At 39.8% G+C, this 18,702-nt stretch overlaps 1 protein-coding gene across 7 annotated transcripts in view; it reads left to right on the top strand.

Moving 5' to 3' along the window:
• The first annotated feature begins 247 nt into the window (after positions 1-247).
• The window catches only part of dlgap4b (discs, large (Drosophila) homolog-associated protein 4b), a 117,237-nt gene continuing 98,782 nt past the window's right edge, over positions 248-18,702 (top strand). For 3 of the 7 annotated variants that reach the window (XM_025907382.1, XM_025907381.1, XM_025907384.1), the window contains exon 1: positions 249-697. The gene's annotated coding sequence lies outside the window, so the exon portion shown is untranslated. Of the gene's footprint in view, positions 698-10,715; positions 10,779-18,702 lie in introns of all 7 variants that reach the window. The other 4 variants (XM_025907385.1, XM_013269162.3, XM_025907383.1 and 1 more) reach the window with 3 other exon arrangements.

Consider the following 18,702-nt stretch of genomic DNA (forward strand, 5'->3'; position numbering starts at 1 on the left):
CAGATGATTTTAACTGTGAAAAATGTCGAATCCAGTGTTTTTAGCTAGACTCTTGATTTGGATATAACGCTGAATAAGTCCATTATGGTAGTTAGTTAAGAGTCATCTTTGCAGATGGTTTTCATGGTGATGAATTACACAACTCCAGATTAAAGCCTTTTGCTAACTGAGAAGTCAATAGCTTACTTATGCCTCTCTCCCTCTCCCCCTCTCTCTCTCTGGAGTTTGTTGGTTGGTTGCAGCAGTGTCTCAGTCTCTCTCCTCGCTTGCCTGACAGACAGAGGCAGTCCTCCTCTCCTTCTACTCACCTGCCTGTGTGTCTCTCCCTCTTTCGGTCTGTCTCTTTGTTCATGTGCCTGTCTGTCGTCTTTAAGCTTAGAAATATAGAGTGAACACAGAGCTCGGTAATGGAGACCACGGTGGACCGGCGTTCCCGCTTTTACCCCCGCGAGAGGCACACAAACTCACCGGACAAATAAGGCGTCAAAGGACGGCACGCCGGGTTTCAGCGGAAAGCGCCTGTCACTGCTATTTACCACAGCGACGCTCGCAAGTGTGATCTCCTTCATCCTCCTCCTCTTCCTCGCTGTCAGCACATCTTGAAAAACAGATGCCCTGCACGGGAAGTTACGGACTAAACACGGATACATTCTCCAAGTCGTCTTCTCCAATTTCCGAGAAGCGCTCTCACCCGAAGGTAAAAAAAAATATTAATAATTTTTTTAAAAACCCAAATCGGCTCCACAGAGACTGAAACTGTTGATTTACTTGTTGTTTGTGTCTAGGAGCCCACATATCGCCCACTGAATTTCTCTGTGTTTTACATGTTAAGTCAAATCTGTTAGACAGGAGTGAACATTTCGTCCAAAGTGGGTGGGAAGGTGACTCATGCTGATTCAAAACGCTGTTTTTTGGTTTTTTCCTTTTTTTGGAGCCAGTATTTACACTGCGCCTTTGCGGGTTTAGAAGACATAACAGGCTAAAGGCTATTTCTTGAAAATTCACAGGCGCTCTCATATGATTTGGGGGCTTGCTGGTTTCTGTGTGGTTAAATAAAACAACATGGGGCTGTGGGATGTTTTGATATGTGCCTGAAATGATTGATGCAGTTCCTCCTCCACAGCTTTCTCGGTGTGATTTTTTTGGACAGGCACAGAAGTGCTTATTGGGGGTTTGGACTCTGACATTTGTGGAGTGGTTAACTATGTTGTAATAATCACGGACTGCAGGATTTGTTCCCATTTTGTGTATGGAAATTAATAGAAATATAGCATACAACTAAGATAGTTGTAAAATCTGAAAGCTCATCTTTAACAGTTCCTTCTTACAAGCAGTTAAAAACATGATTAGGGTTTCTCAGTTTAATTTGTATGTTCCTCCTTTAAAAATAATCATATTCATGCTGTAATTGGGTCATACTTATAATAAGAGCCTTGCTTGAAATTTAATGTATTCACAAGTTTTTTGTCACACATTGCCTGTCAAAATCATGAGTCTTTCTCCTGCAGCTTCTACAGAACCTGAAAAGCCTGACTGTCCCTTAATCTTTATGTTCATTTATCAAGTTTTGTGTGTGTTTGTGTCACCAATTGCACATTGCCAAGACAGCCACCTGCTCCATGGCTACTGGGAGCCATACATTTCATGAAATATTAGTTTTTATGTAAATGCTCGTACTGTTTCAAGTGCTAAAAAATGAGGAACGGCTAATTCAGAGATAATGATTTAGCACAGACTCCCAAGTTCCATATTTACAAGGTCAATTACTCCACAAACTCAAATGAATCACCCATCCGACTGAGCTGAAGAGTCCCTTTTCCCACAGCATTGCTGAGTAGAGCCAGCTCATCATACCGAGGATAGGGACGATGTTTTCAGCAAAAGGAATCCGCAATGTTGACTAAAGACTTTGGCAACCTGCAACCTGAGTGGCACAAACAGTGAGAAGAATATGGCAGTCTCTATTTGGCACCTTAAAAAAGGAGCAACACTGTCAACTGATTCTGAGCCAGCTGTGCTCAGCCAGTAATCAAGATTTTTAATTCAATCAAATTAACTCCGGTGTGGCTGTCCTGCACGCGTAACACGACGACATGAGACAACTTGTAGCGACACGATGTGCGGCAGCATGCTTTGATCCTTTACTAGGTTGCGGTGTCTTTTATTCCATCAAATTAACAGTGGATTTAGGTCTAGCTACCCTTTTAGTACAGCTTTTTGAGTGACCTGAAAAGCAGCCTAACTGCTGCGTTAGTGGCCTCAATTTGCTTCAACTGCAATAAAAAAAAATAGTAGGCCATGCTAACTCATAGCCATTTATGTCTATCTTCCCTCTCTTGTTCTCTCGCTCATTCTCATCCACTTTCACACACACACACACACACTATCCCCACCACCATCACGACCCCCACTAGTATGCACTCACTCAAACTGTGTCTCATCGCATCTCATCACTCTCAGCAGCACTCTGCCCACCCCCCTCGCTTGTCTCCATCACACATGCACGCACATGCACACATGCACAGAGAGAAGCATACCAGCCCTCAGCCATGTTGTTTCATTATCCACTTACCTCACATGTGCATCAACATGCGTCAGAGCGCCTTTTTTTCATGTCATTTATTGATAACCCTGCACTTATTCTGGAGTTGTTGGGGGTTTTTTTCTTTGCGAGAACCCTTTGACCTCAAAAACAAGATTATCAATGTCACATATTGTATGGATGGAAACAGTGGGCTCCAGAATAGAACTTCCACACCCTGGTGGTATTTCAAGGGCAGGCCGTTTCTAGTTTTGCTTTAGAAGGATGCAGCGGTGTATGGCTTAGGGCCATTTATTATGTATAGAACAGTCCTGTATTAAATATCTGCTTGGTCAGGGGGGCCAGATTACACCATATTGCATCAATGGAGTGATGAAGGCAAAAAAATCTTTTCCTTCTTGGGTTTCTGCAGAGAGCCGTGAGAGACCTGTGACTTGTTGAATGTGTGGGCTCAGGGATGATTAATATTAAAATGGAAGTTTTAATGTTAGCGCAGTAAATATGAATTATTATGTTGACTTCCTAGAGGAAGGGTTCAGGACATAAAGCTGATGTCACTGCTGCTGAAGTTCAAGGATGGCAACGTAAAAGGAAGTCTGGTTCGCAAATCAACAGACTCTCACGCTGTAGGAACAGCTAAAGCAGCGGGAGTCTATATTTAAATGGCCTCACTGGAGAGATAAGATGTCGTCATTCCTCCCAGTTGGAAAAAGGGTCCTCAGAGGAAACCAAATCTCTTATATCTTGGTGTTCCTTTTTCTACTTGTTCTCAATAAACCTCTTTAGAAATAGATCACAGCTCTGCGTCTATTTGCAACATTGTTTCGGGCTGTTTTGGATTAAGAGCGCGTTAGTGTTGGGGCGGTAACACACACACGCACATATTATTTCCTTGTTTACTTTCCGTAGCAGTTGGAATGTCGTAGCAGAAGTCAAAACTGATTAATGCACATGCTGAAAATGCCAAACAAACCTTTTTTGCTTATTGCCGGTCTGTTATTCTCACACATAAGATGCCTGTGAGATGTTGGATGACAAGCAACTTTCTTTTTATAATTTACTTGAGATGTGTTTTTTAGCAAGAGTGCTGTCAGAAAACCAGATTATTCTTAACAAAGGCTCAAAGTCTCTATTATTTAGGCCTGATTTGTTTAGAAAACTGCGGTGATACCCGGAAAAGATCATGGAAGTTTTGTTTGCTATTTAAATTGTCATTGTCTGCTGATTACAGAACACAGCATTCAAGAAACCAAAACTGTGTGTAATTTTAGACAATTATCATGTCGGTGTCAGCGCTACATTTTCTTGTTTTCTGTACTTTTTTTTAAAAACTCTTATCTGCTAGACATTTAAATTTCAGCTGTTACAAACATACTCTCTCTAATTTAAACCAAAGACTTGGTTTTACTGCCTCCCTTTTTCCCCAGTGAAATCACAACACTGCACAAAGTAAGATACTTCTGACATCAATTAAAGCCTCCCCTACTTGTCCAAAATGCCGTGCTATCTACTCTAATTAAACCTTACGTCTCACTTCTCCAGAGGCACCAGGCTGAGGAATGAGCGCCAAAGCCCCTTTTCCACCTGCACTGGAGCTAATATCCATGCTAGCCAGGCTGCACTGGGATAGTGGGGTTGGCACAAGTTCAGGCTGGCCAGGGGGAGCTACACCGCCCAGGCTGTTGTAATTCTGCACACAACATGATGAGCTACTATCGCTGGTGTGATGCCAGGAAAGGCCCATTAACTGTATGAAAAAAAAAAGTGTTTTGTGCGACCAGTAGTCAAAGATTTTAGCATGAATCAGAACACTTTTTACAGCGAAGCATAGCAAACAGTGGTGATGTTTATTTTTCTTTCTACAGGAATCAACAAACCATGAGAAATGTATGAAGTTGTTTTAGGTCTTTGTATTAATAGTTCCTGTGTTCAATAGGAATTGTTTCCCTTTTTTCCATGTGGTGATCAACATGACTGAGTCTGTTTTCTTTAAGGTGATCTGGTGACTGTAACCCGATAGAGAGTGAGACCAGCAGAGCAGTGACTGGAGGATTTCACAGGAGTGTAAAATGCTGTTATGATGAGTCCATGTCAGTTGTATCTGAATATATATACATGTAAATGTGTTTAGGTGTATGTGTGAGACAGCAAAAGCCAGGTTGTGTGTAAAAGCTGGTCACTGAGTGTGATACTAAGTCTTTTGAAGTGTTGCAATAATATTTCTGTTCTGGCTGTGTGAAATAATTTGCTGTATCCCTCAGCCAAATGGAGAAGAGAGATATTTCTTAAAGACAATCATCTATTACAGTGTCAGTGGTGAACTATTTTTAGATTGTAATGTGTTAGCGTTACGCACCTCCAGAAGGAAAAATCACGAGGGAACAGAAATCATTTGACGTTATAAAAGAGACAAAATAGTTAAGCATTAAAAATTCAATGGTAAAAGTTATCTTTTCATTGCAAATATAATTAGATTTTAAAGGGTAAGATCTTTGAAAAAGTGCTAACCACTGGATTTTAGATAGCAAATGTTGTTATTTTCACAAGCAGCCACCCACCCACCCAGCCGCTGCTCTTTTTCCAGAGAGCCACCTAATAACAAGGCTGTTCCACACTCAGGCCTGCATTAAGATGCAGACCCTTCTCTCTCCTGCTCTTTCTCAATGGCCTTAATCCTTTCCTCCTCTGTGCTATGAATGATAGCCTCAGCAACTAGTCTCCTGTCTCTGGCAGGCAAAGGCCCATTGCTTAACATAATGGTGAGAAAATGGCTGGAGTCAAAAGATGTGTCTTAGTGAGAGGAGGTCAGCCTTTCAGCTGCTTAGCTACAGTGTTTGGGGCAAAAAGAGCCGGGAACCTGGGGTAAAGAAAGGTTTCCTGTTGCATTGTAGATACACATCCCCTTGTCTTATTTTTAGATTCGGAAATACAAGATTAGTAAGTACAGTACAAGAGGTCAGAAATTTGCTTATGCTGTGGTTGATAATTTTGTTTAGAATGCACAAAGCAAGCTCTGTCTTTAAATTCAGATCAATTTTTTGACTAGTTCTGTTAATTGTAGCTTAATTATATTAATATAAAAACATATATTGGCAAATATAATGGCCATATATATATATTAGCTATTTGCAAATATATCTATATTTATAGTTCCTGATAAATGAAATTTAAAAAGTATATTAAAGACAAGAAACACCCTTCAACTATGCACTGAGGTTTGCAGTTTGTCCACCAGAGGGCTCTCTGGAGCTTCCCTGTTGGTAACATGTGTTTGTCATGCCACAAAACAACAACCAGCTTGTCATATAATCTTAGTAAAAAACTAGTAAGTAATAACTACACACAAGGAATGCTAGAGAAATCTTTTTGTGTATCTAAAGGATAAAAAATGTCAGCCAGTATATTATATTTTTACATCACCAAATATCGATATCAGTATTGGTCTTAAAAATCCTATATGAAGCAGTTCCCCAATAAAAAGCCACACCTTACCCACTTTGAGCTGTTTGTTACGATCTAAGTTATATTATTGTGATAGGAACAACACTGGTAAGCCTCTCCAAGCTGTATATTTTATGTATATGTACCGGTAATGTTCTTCAGATATTACTCGTGAAAATAAAGCAAATCAATGTTTCTAAAATTTATGTTAGACATTAAACTTATTATATTATAAAGAAGTTTTTTTTTTTAAGACAACAGTACAGTTACAGTTGTGGTCAGAAGTCTACATACTCTCATCATAGACGTGATAATTTGGGGTGTTCAGTGATTTCTTTGATATCTTCTTTTTCCAGAGTGGAATGATTGTTGGATGATTTTTGGTTTAAAGAGAAATGGGTGTATAAGTTTGAATATATTTTATTTTTAGTATACAGATACTCCTTAGAAAATTCCACCTCAACCAGATGATTTTGGTTTTTGGTCAATAAGCTTCTGGCACAATTCTAGCCGAATATTTGACCACTCTTCTTGACAGTTCATTTAAATTAGTTGGTATCTTGTCAGTGTAGGGAGGTGCAAATTTCAGTCAAGCAGTTCCAGCAGTTTCCAGTCCATGGCAGGTTTGAGCCTTGGTGGTTCGTGGGTTTGTTATGAAGATTTGAACCATTTTCCTCTCATCTGAGGGTCACCACCTGGCCAAAGTGAGGACACATCAGAGTAACGTATACTTATGTGCAGTTGACTCCTTGGAAGTGGCTTCATTAAGCTTCTAGATTAGTCTTTCCAAAGCCCTGACCTCAATCCTACTGAAAGTTTGTGGACTACATTTAAAAGCTGGTTCTGTGTCAGGAAACCAACCAATTTAAATGAACCTTGTTGATGGCTTCCAAAAGCATCAGGGTGGTCAAGGTTTAATTTGCTAAGGAACATTTAACCAATTTTTTTGTGGGGGTATAAAGAACAGGTCAAAGACATCAATAAAAAAATACCATTATTTTCATGTCCATGACTAGTTTATATAAAGTTTTGACAACAACAGCATATTTATTAGTTCAGTTCATTAAAGAATGCCACCACAAATGCTTCCCCTTGCTGCCTCTTTCCCCTTCAGCCAGGTCCCAAACAGTATAAAGGACTGTTCTTTATTAGAGGCAAGTTCACTTCCCAGCTGGACAGGAACTCATTGATATCCAAGAGCCCTGCTGGAAAACAGAGTAAGAAAAAAATTAAATTAGAGGACAGAAGAACAAGCAGGGAGGCGGCCCACCTCTGTGTTCAATTTACTTGTTAAATCTACTCACGATGCCTGAGTAATCATCTCTCCCTGTCACTTACACACACATACAAAGACACACTCAAGTACATACAACTTGTAGAGAATGGATTCTCTTGGAGTCTGTCTATGAATATTGCATATTTAATATTGTCTGTGTTGGTTGTGCAATGCAGGTGGCTAACCATGAATGTGTTTTGCAGTTACTCTCACTTTGTAACAAGAGTAAGGTGCTGTGAATCGATTAGGGTACGATGTCGCATATTTCAAACATGCTTACAGAAACATGAAGCATGTATCTAACTCTCACAAAAAAAGCACACGCACACAAACTACAAAAACCATTCTGGTCTTTGATCACATTAATCGGGGCTTGATCTTAACACCCTCCAGTGATCGCTAACATGCTTTTTTAACTCTCTGTCGCTCTTCTACTGCTCTCCTCTGACTTCAGAAATAACCCGTCTCTTAGCACCAGATAGTTTTAATCATATACAGCAGATATCTGCAAGATTTCACCTTAATTAAACCACTGAGTTTATATAACAAATTAAAAAAATACACTACGAGAAGTGAAATGGAATCCAAAAGCTGCATCAGTATCTGCTTTACCTGCATGGTTTCATCTGTGAAAGAAACTGGCTGATCTCTTTCTTTGAACTGGGATTGCCTTTCTTTTCTGTGGATGTAGTTGATGTACAGTAGTAGAGAGGAGTTTCTAGCTGTACACCGAGGTTCTTATTACTGCCCAAAAATGAAAACGAGATTTTGTTTAATACCTGAGAAAAGTGTACCTATTAATTAATGTCTGGAAGAGCTGATGGTATCAAATGGTCTGTAAATGGATCATCACTGGCTTGTGGCAAGGAAGTTGGTTATAAGAAGATTTCTAAGATTGTTTGACAGCAAATTAAAGTGCATGGAATCCATGATGGATAATTGCATTGTTACAGTGGGCTGACTTTTTGCCACCATTTGTAAATTAACTAACACAGTGTGGCACAAATTAATGACGCTGAAAAGATTCAAGGAGCCAAGCGGCAGAAGAATATGGAGAACGCCTGGTTTTCCTCACTAATTGCCTGACATAATGCTAATTGAGCTGCACTCTGCTGCTGTTTCTGTTACACAAGACATGACTTATTAGTTGCCACATCACAACTGTTTATACCTAAAGAGGTTTTTCTGATTAGTTTATGCAGCTCTTGAGAGTGATTTAGGGTCTCATTTCCAAACTCAAACCGGAGTCTTTTTCCTAATGAGAGCTGGAAATGGTCAGGTTGATAATTATCTGGATCCAGACGCTTTGAAACGGTCTTATCCAACGAGGTGACTGATCGACCCATCTAGCTCGTTCGCATGAAAAGCAGTTTCTCGATTAAAAAACGATCTTTCCAACTAGGATTGCTGCAGTACAACAATTAGCCAATCAGCACAATGGGCAGGATTAATACTGTTGTCAAGTTGTTGTCAAGAGTTCTCAATCTGTGATGCGCTACAGTAATAATTGCTTGCCTGTTTTGGGCACCCCTGAGGCGTGTCTATTGATATGAAGGAAATGAAGGAACAAGCGGAACTGTTTTACTTCGTTCCACTCCACTCTTTAAACCCTTGCAAAACCTGTGTGCTGAGACGGTTATGCCTCAGTGTGTACTTAGAATAACATTAAATTCAGGGTTGATAGGCCGGGCTCAAGTGATTGGTTAGGGAAAATCAAACCCCCCATCCTCCACGGATATTGTTTTGAGTAGACGCAGGAGATGGAGGCAGAGTGTACTAAATTCTGTTTGGTAATAGACAAGCTTAATAAAACTTTATTAAGTGCTTCTTTATAACATGTGATCGGTTATGTAGTCTAATCAATGTATTCAATGCTGCTTGCATACTGAATAGATGGTATGGTGGAGTTTACACGAGTAACGTATTTGGACCAAAATGGACGAAATGTAATGAAATCCAGCCTTACACCTGTTGTGTTCACTGCTCATTTTTTATTATTTTCACCTTTTGCTTTGATTCTTTATTCATTCTTTTTATGCTACATTATCTATGCATTCTTTTGGTCTGTTGTGACATTTCTATTCTTCCTTGAATTTTTAAGGCACTTTAATAAACTCGGTCTTTGAAATATAAATAAACCTGCCAGGCCAGTTGTTCTGGAGTAATTACTGGAGTCCTCCGCAGCATAGACCTGCAGGTGACTCATAAAGGATATCACTGAGTGAGAAGAAAAACAGGAAAGCAGGAAAGGGAGAATAGTGCAGATAAATAGACAGGCACTGAAACTGCCAGGTTCAGAAGCCAGCTCTCAAAATAAAAAAACAAATGAACAAAGATGAGGCAGAAACTCTTGAGACACACACGTATACTTAATGGAGTGTATTAACAAATCTGCATATCAGGGCAATTTCCTTTAATCTGACACAACTGATGTCAGATTCATATTCAACAAGTCATTGTTTTCTCTCGTTTTTTCCTGCAGTCACTCTACAAGCACAATTTCTTTAATTTCCACGACATCTTTCAAAAGGCAGAATGCAAAAACAGCTCATCAAGTTGTCTTTAAAAAAATGACAAGTTGCTATTTGGTGATCGGTTTGTTGTATTTATACATTTCTGCAGACTGGATGATATATTTGCATAAGAGATTTTCTCTTTGTCTGGCAATGTTTGTCTGTCTCTTGGTGCGCCACTGTACTATCTAAATGTGCTAAATGCATTAAACATAATTACTATTATACCATCTAAATCAAATTTTAGCATTGTCGTCATCCATCTTCACATGTGCACTGCAGCCCTTACCTCAGTTGATTGGGAAAAAGTTTGTGCAATGTCCAGCTGAGGCCATGTAACAGGGAGTGGTCTTTCTGTGTCATACTTCTGTGTGCTCTACCCATGCAGCAGCCATGCTTAAACCTAATGAAACATTTCCTCTATGTGTGCACTGCATACAAGAAAGGGCAACTTCAGACAATTTCCCAGCGTGATTATCCCAACCATTATCAGTATGTTGGCATGCTGATGTTAGTATTTAGGTTGAAGCACTGCTGCACCTAAGTATAGCCTCACAGAGCTGTGGCTGTAGAGTCATATGTAAATAGTTGCATTTAGCAGCCCTTATGCATCTGTTCTGAGTGTTGAAGAAGACTAACAAGATGTTAGCAGCGGATCATTTAAGTCCTGGAAGCTTTAATGGTTCAGACTTGTTTTTCTAGCCCATCCTTCAGTTCCTCAATTGGAGTCATCACCTTGAACTCTTTCACGTACCGCAAACCATTGCTTAACAATGGTGGCTGTGTGGCACTGTGCATAAAATTTTAGAAAGAGCCAGTTAATATAAAGTGGAGTTTGTGGTTTGCAACAGTGACTAAACGGCTTATATCTGTCAGAGTAACAGCCACATGAATGCTAAAACCCAAGGTTTCTCTGCATAACTTGCATACCTTCTTCCCACAGTGCATCCTGTTGGCATCTCGTCATGAGGTTAGAGAATACACACAGCTAACGACATCATTTCAGGTAAACATTCATCAGACCAGACCACCACTCTTTAATTCCTCCATGTTCCCACTACTCTTATACCCACTGTAGGCACTTTCAGTGATGGACAGGCGGCAGCATGGGCCTTCTGACAGGTCTGCAGCTGCAGCTGGGAATAACTACTCCACACAGGAAACACCCTACAAGACCTGCCATGTTTTTGCAATAGTCCAATTCAATCCTATTGCAGTTGCTCAGTTCTTTGCCTGGACACTTAACTGTTTTTCCAGCAAGAACTCACTGTTTACTTGCTGCCTTATATATATCCTATCCCTTCAGGTGCCACTGTAAATAGATAGGTAATGTTCTAATGATAACCAGTATATATTTATTTATTTCTCAATACATCTAATTTGCCCTAATCATGTTTACATTACATGTTGCTTCTAACTAATCGTTGTCAAATAGACAGACAACTTTATATCTGTGATCAGTAAAAATTAACTGAGATGTTAGCTTGGCTCATGTATCATCCGAGCTTCACTTCTGCTTTTTTATGATTTCGTTTTTTAAATACATCAGTCTGTTTTCAGACACACGGTGCATCCTCTTTAACCAGCTAGAATAGAAAATATGATCACTTCTTTGAAAGCAATATCAAATGAAAACTTTGGCCTTCTAAATAACCTCAACCGTCATCAACCATGTAAAATAAGCTGAACTCTTAGTTTGTAACTTTAGCCATGCATCCCCTAGTGCTAATCCAGTCATAGAGGATTAACAAGGTTATCTATGCCAGTCAGATCATGGGTTAGTTTTGATCAAATGGCCTGAAGTGACCCTGGCTTGTATGAGAAGAGTGGAGCTAATGTTATTTCATCTTTTTTTTTCTTTTTTTGCTGCGTCACAGCGGCTCAGCACTGGGGAGCTAATTCACACTAACCTTCCTCAGTCGCTCTCATGGGGCTGAGTCATTGATGACTTGTCAGTGCATTTGAGAAGTTGTGAAGGGAGCAATAAGCCCTCTTGGCACTACAGCACTAATCATATTACACTTTGTACTGCACCAACAACAGCAAGGATAAAGGCTCCCGATACAATATTTCTGTTAAGAAGCAATAAAGTATAATTGTGTTAAGAATCAGGTCTGTGTTGATGATTATGTAAGGTGTGCATGCTATAGCTGTTTTTTCAATTTAGCAATTTCTGTACATTCTGGGAAGCTTTTCCAATCTGAGAAAAACTTGAATACACTGCATGAAAGCATTGTTTGCATGTCGTCCCTTTATCCGTTCTGTCTCAGTAATAAGCAGCCCTTGACCTGAGTTGGTCTTGTATTAAAGAGTGAAAGAGTTCAGACACATACCGACAAGATAAATGTTGTCAGTGACGCCAGACAAACTGCAGTGAATTCAAAAATTGGATTACCAGAACACTGATGCCAGAGCCAGAGTTTTGTGATGGTTAAAAAAATAAAAAAAATCCTCCCTGCTGTATTCTGCACTGTAACAGGCAAAGAAAAAAAAAATCATGCCCTTTACTTGATAGTTTCCTCTCCTCACTAAGACGTTACCACAGCTTGTATCTCGGGATCTATTTGGTCTCTGGATGACTTTATTAGAGTTGATGCTCTGACTGATGCACCCATGGTGGAGGTTATTATGCTTTTATCAGTGAGTCATAAAAGGTACAAGCAAGTAATGAACAGCAGTACCACACAATAAAAGAGAAAACACTTTATAGACAAGTGCATCCGATATACGATCTCTTGGGATCCGCCAGTGAACGCTCCACAATCACAACCTGGTTTTTAACTCTAGGATTCATCTACATCTGTGACTAACTATCACAAAAAACTGTTTCTGAAGACTGTGATTGTGTTATAATTGCATCATTTTCCACCCCAAAATATTTCATTTTATAACAGGTGGAAATTTATTTATCTGATTACCTACCCCCTACCAGCAACAGCATTAAGTAAATGACGGGAAAACACAAATTCACACTCAGTTTAGTTTATTTGTGATATTTCTTCCATCTAAGTGTGTGTAGACTAAAATAAATGTGCCGTACACGGTATTGACTTGTTGCCTATTTTATAAATAAGACGATGCACACTGAATAGCATACGGAGAAGAAAGAATATTAGTGCTGAGTGTTTTGTTAACCTTAAAAGTGCCGTCTGATCCAAACCTTGTGTCGTGTGGCAGCAATAATACACCCTGGTGTCTGTAATTTTAAATAGGCTTCATAACCGCGAGACAGAAGTTCATTTCAAAGGAATGAATCACTGTGATAATAATGTTTCCCTTAGTTCTACTGTGAATTGGTGACATTTCCAATATTACTGACATCTTGTCATGTCACTGTATTGTTTCCTGCCATCATATGAGTCACGGCGCCTTCATATTAAATGCCCATGACCTGATTCTTTTTTTTCATGCTCTATGTGTCAACTTAGGCAGGCGAACCAGCTGCATAGCTGCATATAGCCAGCTTGTATCTGGCCTATTTAATATAATGCCATTACTGAGCAGATTATAATGAAATCATATTTGACCAAGAGCATTTGTTCGTACAGTTAGATGAAAAGAAAAACACAATCTCTCTAATAGAAATAATACATTACTGTAGTACTAGTGAACTGTATGGTTGATGGTCTATTGCTGTCTTATCAGCAGAGATGGGCAGTAACAAGTAACGCGTTACTGTAATCCGATTACTTTTTTCAAGTAACGAGTAAAGTAAGGGATTACTATTGCAAAAAAGGTAATTAGATTATTGTTACTTTCCCGTAAGCACGCTGCATTACTGCGTTAGTAAAACCGTGATTTTTTTGCGAGAGTGTCTCATGACAATGACGTAAGCGAGTGCGACGTTCGTGGCAACAGCTGTGTGCAGATCAACAATGGATAATATATCGAGTGCGGGAGAGAGTATGAGCGTGCAGCGTTTAAAGCGTGGAAGTACTGACCTTACTTTGAGTATGATTCCGTAAAAAGTGACAAAAACATTAGCGCCTGCTGTTCACTGCGTGGAAAGAAAACTTCTTTTTACAGCGAAAAAACCCCTTAACTCCCGAGCAAGCGCCGAGTACGCTACCACGGAATGAGAAATTCACAGACAAACTCGCGGATTCTTCCGCTAACCGCTGCGGCACACCTGCACCAGGGCAAACCTCCACCTGCTATACAGGTGAAAATAGAGCAACAGGACCCCTGAGTCTTTGATTTTATTTATTTTCTGCTGTGTTTCACTTGCATTTATTTGAAAGACTGAGTGTAAGCACAAAAAAACTTTTTATTTTATGTGCTGGAATGTGCAGAAAATAGGTTTAAATGTTAAACAAATTTCTTCCAGTCAGAGAATGTTGCATATAATTTAATTTTTGCTTGATGCATAAAGTTAAAAGATTAAAACTAATAAAACAAGTTTTAAAAAGAGACTTTTCCATTTGATTACATTTTGTATGATGGATTATGCAGAAAAAGTAGAATTGGGCTGAAAGATCTATCGCTTTATCACCTATTCAGGTTGTAAATCGTGTTGTTAAAAAGTAACTAAGTAACTAAGTAATTAATTACTTTTGAAAATTAAGTAATCAGAAAAGTAATGGGATTACTTTTGGGGGGAGGTAATCAGTAATTAGTTACTGATTACTTTTTTCAAGTAACTTGACCAACACTGCTTATCAGTATAGTCTAACACTGTTATCTGACAATGATATAAAAAAGAGCAAGAGAGAGGTTAGTGAAATTAGAGAAAATTACAAGCGTGGAACATCAACTGATTTCAGAAGGAGAGGAGCATTTCCTGTACCACAACACTTTGTGTGGTTAACTTAAATTTTTAGAGTGAATAATGTGTTTTAAGACTTGAGGAGTTATATGAAACCAGAGTTATTGCAGTTGATCTTGAGAGGCTGCGAAAGTGTGTACAAAATATCAGTCCATTCAATAGTTTCTGAGACAAGAGCGCACTGACTGAAACAGGATGGTCCTTGTTACCTCAGGACATGTCTCTTCCTCCTCCTGTGGTGGCAAGTGCTTATCCTGAAGTATTTTTTGTGTAATCCTGACCTACAATGCGAGTCAAGTTACTAGTTGCAGAAAAAAAGGTGTAAGGATGAAATCTAACTTTGCAGTCTAGCTGCAAGAGTGAGTGAAGCATTGCTGTAAAATTTTCAAAAGCAGTGATTAGTCATTATGGCCCTAAACTGTGGTCTAAACTCCTTCAATTACTGAAATGTGTGCTCATCTCATTTTATTATAATAATAAAAAGTATAGCAGTGTGTACTGGAAGTCATTTTAATTACTAGCTCATTAAAGCCTTAGAATTAGATTTGGAAAAAAGATTCATGTACAGATGTTTGGGGATACAAATATTGGTTTGTAGTGGTAATACTTAGAAACATTAGGTCACATCACTGTTTTAAGATCAATGACACGAGTAGTAATTAGTTCCTGTAGACTTCTGGGCTTTAGTCCATTCTCTGACTTGTGTAACATCTCGTACGTCATGTTGTGTGACCAAGGTCACAGACAGAATTAACAGCAGAATTCGCTCTCTGTGACATTGCAAGTAAATACATATACTTAGTGTGCTGAGCCATTTGGACAACCACTGTGTGTGTGTGTGTGTGTGTGTGTGTGTGTGTGTGTGTGTCAAAGAGGCAGTAAGAGAAGGTTGACCTTCACAAAGACAGCTCTGCACTTGTCCTGGGCTGTTAGCTGGTCGCATGAGCCCGTGCATATTTGATACAAAACCTCACTTGACCTCCTTGGAAGTGCAACAAAAAGCATGCTTTGTGAAACATCTCCTCAAGTGTGCATATTTAGATGTTTTTATGCCTATCTTATGTGTTATTTACTCCAGCATAAGCGCTCAAATGACTAAACAAGCAAGAGGCCTTGACTTCGTCGTGCCTTAAATAGGCCAACTGCTGACCTGATTGTCAGCCCTGCTGTCAGTAGAAATAGGAGTGGTGCTTCTGTGGAGCTAAATGATGCTCAATGAAGAGGAAATATATGGAAATGTACATGTTTCTAGGCTGTGCAGGCCTTTAAAATGGCCACACATGACCATTGCCTTTGTGAGCATGCACACACAAACAAAGACAAACAGACTAGCCGTTTGGACATATCAATAAAAGTGACATGAGGTAAAAGCCCTACTTGGTAATCTGTAGCCTCAGCAAAGGGACCGTTTTTGTTTGGCAGAGACGGTGAAGTCGAGAGTGTATGCTATGTTTACGTGAGTGGGAAGGACAGAGAAATGTTCGTGCATGCGTTTGTTGCGTCTTTTCACTAGTCAGTACCAATCAGGCTGATAGGAAGCTATCAAATGTGGATTATTTTAGAGTGGAAAGCTCTGATTTTTCCAAATCCAGGCTCTGTTCTGAGCAAGCTAATGCCAGGGTGCTCTGAGGTCAGCTTCTGCCTCTTTTAATGCTGTTGCTTTATTCCCCCTTTTATTCTTTCTCTATCCCATCCCCCCCTTCTTTCTCCCTCCCCTTGCAGAAACTGCCACTGTCCTTGTTTTTGACCTATATCATGACCTGGACAATGTCCTGACAACACAAGGAACCATCAGATTTTGTCCCTGTGCCAGCTTTAGCTCCACTCAGCCATGAGGCATCGTGGTTTAATAAGTCTGGATTTCGTCATCGCTGACTCATAGCAAGACCAAATGTATTTTATGAACAAAGTGCTGGATCTTACATAGGCTTGATTTGTGTCATTATGCCTTCCAAAAATGCTAATGTTAATTTTAATAACTGACACGTCATCCTCAGTTATTTCAGTTTATTACTTTAGCATTTAAATATGGGGATAGGAGGATTATCACGGCACTGACAGTTGCTTAAGGGACTATATCATCTGTTAACACTGACGTGACTCATGCCATCAGAATCTGTTTTTCTTCTGCAGGATTTCATGCACTAGTTTCTATTAATGCAGCCAAAGTATCTCGAGCATATGCTGCCATTCCCGGGAACGTTTATGTTAGATATGCAAGGAGAGAGAAGCGTCGTGAGATCCTCCACTGAAGCCGACATACTTTTTAGCTCCTTTTGTGTCTCGTCTACTTGATCTCTTGCAGCAGATCACTTTGTTCTAATTTGAAAATAATTAAACAAAGAATAATCTCTCGAGAAGAAAAGTAACACAACAAAAGCAAACATCTGTCTAATAACAGCAGAAGAGGAAGCTCTGAACTTCTTGTCGTGACAGCTGCAACAGGATTAGTGAATCGCTGTGACAGCCTGACATCTGAACCCAAGGGTAGAGCTAGCTGGTAAAGTTATGCTGATAGTTGTTAGCGACTGGATTCTGACATTGCCTGTTGGTATTATTATAACTGTTTGTAGAACAGTATCCATGCAAGAGCTTGTGTCATGGTTTTTATGATGTGGGCAGATTTAAGAAGGATTTCTGGTTAATCCTTTAGGGGTTGCCCATGCTGGGAGATAATAGCTCACTTCAGCTGTAGTGCTGACAGTACAGATGAAAGGTGGATATCTCCTCTGGTCACTGGATACTGATGTGTGGCAAAAACAATACCAGGAAGCGGTATTCTGGTACTTCAATAGAAAGAGGCTATTTAACTGTCAAGTTCTGATCCAATTCAAGTACAACAAACAGAATATTTGAGATGTTTGTACATCGCATCAAATGTAAGGACCTAGCAACTTTGACCCACCTTCTCATATGTGCTCTTCCATTATAAAGGCTCAAGTTTAGCATTTTGGCTGTCACGATCTTTGTTTATTGAAACCAGACGCTTTAATGGTAGGCCGGAGCAGTCAGACTAGACTACAACTGGCTAGCTCGGTTTTCCCACCGATGCGTCCTTTTTTTCCGTATTTTTAGGTGTGTTACTAATTTTGGCTTCTGTTAAATATCATCATTTTACACCTCTGGTAATTAGAAGAAAGCGATATTTCAGGGATTGGGGGGGGGTGTTAGAGAAACCAGAAAAGAAACGGTTTGTTTCAGACAGAGGATAAAGCTGCATAAAGGGCCACCTGCTAATCATCTAATACAGTTCTGGAATAAAATATAGAACTGGAAAAGTGGAAAAGAACAGTTCCCCTTTAACGTCTGTGTTTCTGTTGCTGTTTCTTTGCTGGATGACTGTTGCCCTGAAACATTTCAAAGATTTCGAGCATATAACATTTTAGATTATACTAAAAATAGCAAAGCTAATTTCAGTGAGGTGCTTTTAGTGCGCTCTACAAATTAGAAAAAAATCATCACCGATCACTTTCCCCACCTTTGTCTAATCCTAAGTGTGCTAATGCAGAGTGTCAGCTGTAGCCCTTGCTAAAATTGTAATCAGATTGGACCAGATCCTTATCTGTGCAAAGAGTTCATTATCTGACCACTTGGTAACCTCTTAGCGACCAGAACCTTCTCTGAGTGCAGAGGTCACACACAGACTCATTCAGCTCATTAAAATAATGTGCCACTACTACATCTGGATTGCGCTGTAAGCTTGTGAGTCAGCTTCATCAAGCACTGACCTCATTTGGTGATTTATGATGGGTTATGTGTTTATTCAAAGATGTTGAGGTATAAATTTGGCTCAGGAACTTCCTCGTGGCAATGAGGCGCTGACATTTGGGAGTTTTTTAAAAAGTGGTGTCCCGGCCCCGGATAAGCAGAAGAGGATGGATGGATGGATGGATGGATGGATGGATGGAAGGATGGATGGAAGGATGGATGGATGGATGGATGGATGGATGGATGGAAGGATGGATGGATGGAAGGATGGATGGATGGAGATGGATGGATGGATGGATGGATGGATGGATGGATGGATGGATGGATAGAAGGATGGATGGATGGATGGAAGGATGCATGGAAGGATGGATGGAAGGATGGATGGATGGATGGATGGAAGGATGGATGGATGGAAGGATGGATGGATGGATGGATGGATGGAAGGATGGATGGATGG

Source organism: Oreochromis niloticus, linkage group LG5 (genome assembly GCF_001858045.2).
Source record: "Oreochromis niloticus isolate F11D_XX linkage group LG5, O_niloticus_UMD_NMBU, whole genome shotgun sequence".
Classification (NCBI taxonomy): domain Eukaryota; kingdom Metazoa; phylum Chordata; class Actinopteri; order Cichliformes; family Cichlidae; genus Oreochromis; species Oreochromis niloticus.